Genomic DNA, 6,000 nt, shown 5'->3' with positions numbered 1-6,000 from the left:
ATGCTATATTGAGTTTATATTAAATTTATGTAAATAAATGATCAACCATGTCCTGATTTATTAAATGTTCTCCAGAGGTTCTCCAGCATTAAATGTTCTCTTCACTTGCATTCAATTTAGATCTCTTGATAATGTGGTTCTTTGTCTCAGTGCTAAAGCCCAAAAGCAAGATTAACAGTACAGTTATATTAAAAAATAAAATATATTTTGACACCATGATTAAACAGGCTTGAGAAGTCTGCAGATTACTGTATGTTTGCCAGACACAATGAATGGCCTCATTGAGCTGTAGATGTGGAGATTCAATGAACAAAATTAAATGCAATGCAGTGCAGCAATGCATCAGGACCATCTTTAAAACACTGGTATGGAATTTTGACACCTTCAACAGCTGGTTTGGCACAAATAAAAGCTGGTGTCTTTTGGAAATATAGTATTGGTTACGACTTTCTTCCATAATCGGGGTGGTCCTCCCCAGACTACCAATGCATAGCTCTGGGGGCAACAAGTGTGTTGTTGGCTTGTACTTAATTTGACCATGCACCAAAACTGAATTTTAAGATGATACCAGAACTAGTTGCCTATAAAAATACTATATATACCTCAGCAAGTGGCAAATTGTTGCCTGCTATTGAAACAGTTGCATAGGCTACTGGTACAACAAGTTTGTGTTAGTGAGTGCATTACACAAAGAAGCAAATGTGTCGGCCGTGTAGGCTACTTGTGTTGATTCAAATGCCTTCACTGGGCATGCTTTGCTTGGTTTGATAAGGTGTGATATTTAAGTAAGCCGACCAAAAAAGGGAGCGTTTAAGGTAGGAAATCGACTCGCTTGTCGTGCAAGGGCCTTTTTAATTCTTTTTAAATTGAGCCAGCTAGAAAGCGGGCCTCGAGCAGTCAAGCAGCTAATCTTTGTAAATGTTCAGTTTGACCCGGGCAGCTTTTCTTCTCATGCCGGTGGTCTTTGGAGAAATTAATTAAGCAATGTCATTATATGACGTGCTGGTCGGTTGGCGCAGCCACTGTGTTGCCTAGACCCCTTAATCTCCAACATGCGCTTGACCTGAAGAATGCCATTACCTGTTAATTTTCCGAAGCGGGCTAAATCCACCTTTAATGGTAAATAATTTACAATAGATTTATGGTCTTTCTAGATGAAACAGGCACCCATTAAAACGTTCTAATCCCGAGGGTGTGTAGGCATACTTTTAAGACCTAAACCCCCCACAGACAAAATATACTTGCTACAGTCCCTGCAAGACTCCTTTCTTTGCTATAGTCATGCAGTGACACAGGAACCATTCTAGTTTTTCACAAAACCTTTCTTTGAAAAGGTTCTCGATCATTAGCAGAAAAAAACAATGCAGAACAATGATAATATTTGTCGAAGGCCTTGGCCCGAAGGACTTCTTCAGAGTGTTAACAGACGCCGAGTGTGTGCTCTGAAACTTCTCGAAATGCCAGGCTCCATGTCAACCCAAACTCTTCTTAATTGTCCTTAGCATCCAATTTTAACTCCACCACTGTGAAATTGTATGTGTCTGCGTGTGTGTGTGTGTGTGTGAATGTGTGGGATTGTGTGTGCGCGGGACTTGGCGATAAGGCGCACAGCGCATTATATGATTGGGTTCACCTTCTTTTACTCACTTAGCTGTGTCTGTAGCTGGCCGAGTCCTCTTGGCTCCGTGTCCTGTGGAACGCTCGTTACAATTAGCGATTATTTCACAGCCCATTTCCATGGCCTTTGTTTTGAAAACAGGCCTAGGCATTAGCGCGATAGCAAATCTTTTGGAGATTTGAAATTACCTCCTGGCCCTAGAGGAGGTGCTTTTTTCTCTCTTTCTCTCACTCCTTTGGTCTGGTCTCCTCAGGAGGCCCTTTTCATGACGAAAAAGCCTTTTATGCGCAGTGGGGAGTAATGCGTTTGAGTGCGGCTTACTGGGGAGGTCTGGAAAAGTGATATGATTTGTTCCCCAATAATCCAGAGTTGACACACACACACACACACACACACACACACACACACACACACACACACATACATGTGCACGTACACGCAAACACACACAATACATTCACACACATGAATACACAAGCAAAGTAAACAAGCATGCACACAACCACAAAACATACACTCACATACTCACACACACACACATACATGTGCACGTACACGCAAACACACACAATACATTCACACACATGAATACACAAGCAAAGTAAACAAGCAAATGCACACAACCACAAAACATACACTCACATACTCACACACACACAACACATTCACATACATCGAAATACACAAGTAAAGTACACTAGCAAATGCACACATACACACACAAACACACACACACACACAGAATACATTTGCATACCAGAAATACACAAGTAAAATACCAGCAAATTCACACACACACACACACACACACACGAGAACAAACACACAAGTCACAAGGACAGTTTTCATCCACAGCTCTTTTTGCCATCGCTAATGGCGAGTTCTAGTGCTCATACAGTACAGTGCCACTAGGTGTCACAATCTGCCCATTTACAGGGAACGCCACTCTAAAATCTGGAGAGAAGGGAGGTTAATCTTTCCTGACAGCACAGACGGGTGAGTGAACCAGTGGAGGGAAGTGGAAATATTTAGATGGAGCTATGAAGATGCCATGTAGAGTTACTATGATTGATGCACTTTGCTCTAATGCAGGTCAGAGTACTCAACACAAGCAGCATCTAGATACATGGAGACACAAACGCAGGAGACAGGAAAATCATAAACAAGCATTCAAATGTTAAGAGAGCTATTAACAAGTGTTTGTTTTTACATCGATTATATCCAGTGAAGTTGCCCCTTAAAACGGAGTCAAATTAGTTTACATAAGGAGGGTGACACACTTTCATTGTACACTGTATGTGTTCCTCAAATCCTTTTATATAAATCCTTTCCAGACCTTTAAGCACATTCCAAAATCTATAGTGATTCAAACATGAGCAACTAGAGGTAAGTGTGTCTGTGTGTGTGTGTGTGTTTTTGTAAATACATGTGCCTGGACTTATGCCTGTGTGTGTGTGTCTGTGTGTGTCTGTGTCTATATGTGCCTGGACTTATGCCTGTGTGTGTGTGTGTGTGTGTGTGTGTGTGTCTGTGTCTGTGTCTGTGTGTGTGTGTCTGTGTCTGTGTCTGTGTCTGTGTCTGTGTGTGTGTGTGTGTGTGTGTGTGTGTGTGTGTGTCTGTGTCTGTGTCTGTCTGTGTCTGTGTCTGTATGTGTGTGTGTGTGTGTGTGTGTGTGTGTGTCTGTGTGTGTGTGTGTCCATGCATGAGGAGGGGAGGGGGGATTATCTGACTGCAGGAAGTGTGGAAGGGAGGGAATGGACCATAATAATTGCTCAGAGAGGAGTGCACAAGTGATTGACAAACCCTACAATGGCTTTGATGGGGGAAGAAGGGGGTGGCAGGGCAGGAGACTGGAGGAGAGAGAGACAGAGTGAGAGAGAGATGCGAGAGAGAGAGAGAGAGAGAGAGAGAAAGAGACAGAGAGAGATGTGTGAGAGAGTCGGGGTTGCTGTTGTTGTGCCTGTGCACACCTGCTAACGTAGCCGGTGTCAAAGCCATTGGGGTGCCTATTGGAGCGTGTGGCTAAGCCTTGACGATAGGGAGGCTCCCCTCCGGCTTTCGTCTTGTTTTTCTCAGCCCCGGAGCCTGTGAGAGGTAGAGATAACATCGACATGATACCGGAGGGGGGAGACGGAATTTGGGGCAAAACCTTGAAAGGCAGAATTTTATGACTATGCCTTTCCTTGTTTACCTGGAACAGAGAGTGTACCTGAAAAACCGAGTGAATGTGTCACTGAGAACGATGTTTTAGTTCTACCCTGGTATGTCCCTAACCACAACAATGAGGTTTTTTTTTCTGAATAAATTGGGACAGTGGGACAGTGAAAGCTATCAGTATTTGTGTCATTGCACCTATTCTCCTAGACATTGTGAATGGATTTAGACCATCTTTTATTTAAAGGCAGTCTGCTTAGATTACCTTGTCTAAAACGTTATTGAGACTATGGCACTGTATTGTAAACTGTACTGCACCGTACGATTATTCTCTGTGCTATTTTGCCGGCCCTCTTTGAGCAAGGTGTTGAAAGAGCTCAAATGCCCTGGGGCACTCTCACCCAAATAAACAGTCTAGTAAGTAGTATGACAGGTAACATGAAACAAGGCAGGGGCAAGACCGGCTAACAGCATTCTACGGAGTGTACCATAAAAAGAAGAAAAAAGGAATCATGTCATTGCCCTTATTTTTTGTTATTGTTGTTCTCAGAGCTGTCGTTATGGAAACTCCCTTCATCTTATCTTCAAAGCGTTGGAACAGGTGCACTTCATAGTAGAGCACCATGAAGGGCACATAGTCGTGTTATGCTCCCCCTGCCCTGCCCTGCCCAGACCACAGGGGGAGCACTCTTACGTGTGCCGTCCTCCGATGGGAGTGGATTTCTCAAAGGCTTGAAAAAGGCTCACCCGATTTACTAGGGCCCTTAGATGTGATGCACTATGAGTAGAGACAGTTTGTCTGAGCGTTTCCTCATTGCCTTAAAGTTGCATCTCTAATTGCTGAAGCATAGCACATCAAATGCAAGAAGGAAAAGTTTATCCTTCCTCTTTTTATTTTCCTCTCAGTGGGGCTTTCCTGGAATCTGAATTACACAAACATTCTTTTCTCATTAAGTAACAGTGTGCTCCCGGAGCAAAATTAGACTTTCTCGGTTGCCAGTGGTGAATTCACATGCTCGTTGTGGAACTTTGTGTGTTTGTTTGAAATTTTTTCCCATACAGCCTCAGGCAATTTTATGTGAGTATTTCAGGAATGTAACCAATTTAATATCCAATGTATCCAATACATTCCCAGAAGGTAGGATCCTCTAGGGCAAGGCTGTTGATATGTGGGCTCAGCAGCCAACCGTCTCCTGTCTTCTATACTCCTGAGACAAAGTATCTAATTGGCTACAGGAGTGTTTGGCTCAGTTCGAGCCACTTGCTTACTGGGACTTTGACCAAACAGTGGACTATAATAACACCCTGAAAACATCCACCTCAAACCAGTCTTTTTTTTTTTTCACCAAGCATAGCATTACATTACACTCTCCGGACACATCCCCAAAACTAGAATAGTTATGCAATGATACATAATCCATACCCTCAGATATATTACTGTAATGATACAACAGTTTCATCATATCAATGAATAATCCAATTTGATTATGTTAAATAATAAATATATATCAAATATATCTCTGTGGGCCCCTATAGCTGAACAGATGTTAGCATTAGCAAGGCACCAACAACATCAAGGTCATATACATGAAAGTTTAAAGGTCTACTCAATGACTGAAATGTAAAACTGTAATCTGTGAAATAGAAGGATCTGGCTTGTATTGCTAGAGGTATAATGCAGGCAACATAGCATTTGTTCATTTTACCCACAGGCTTCGGCTGATGTAAGTAAACAGAATGGGTGTGACATTGTTCTCAGAGTGTTCCATTTCTGTCGCGGCTAGGTCACAACCTTTAAAAATGGTGCTTTGGTGCATTATAGTTTTATCGGGGCACTTTTTCAGTTTTGGTTGTAACACATAACAAATGGCTATTGTGCGCAGTATCGATTTCATGACCTGTTTAGGAGTCTGTGCTTCTGAGCAAGTGGGATGGGGGTGTAGAAGATGAGTATCTGCTGAGGCTGTCAGTTTTTTCTGTTGCCACTTCAGGTTTTGGTTAGATGCTTCGAAAAATCTGTTATGACTGTTAGACCCAGAATATCAGCAACAGAATGGCAGTTTCCACAAAGTAGAGAAGATATGTGAGAATTACTAGAAGAATCATTTTGGTGACTGAAACTTTCACTTTCATTTCTGCTGTGTGTCTTTTTTTCATTGAAAGCTTGCCAAGATTCCAATGCAAGTCGATGACACTAGAGAGATAAATCCTCGTTTAATGGTTGAGTG

Source organism: Alosa alosa, chromosome 21, assembly GCF_017589495.1.
Source record: "Alosa alosa isolate M-15738 ecotype Scorff River chromosome 21, AALO_Geno_1.1, whole genome shotgun sequence".
NCBI classification, from domain to species: domain Eukaryota; kingdom Metazoa; phylum Chordata; class Actinopteri; order Clupeiformes; family Clupeidae; genus Alosa; species Alosa alosa.
The sequence above is the reverse complement of the archived record's forward strand: the minus strand, read 5'-3'. Positions refer to the sequence as shown.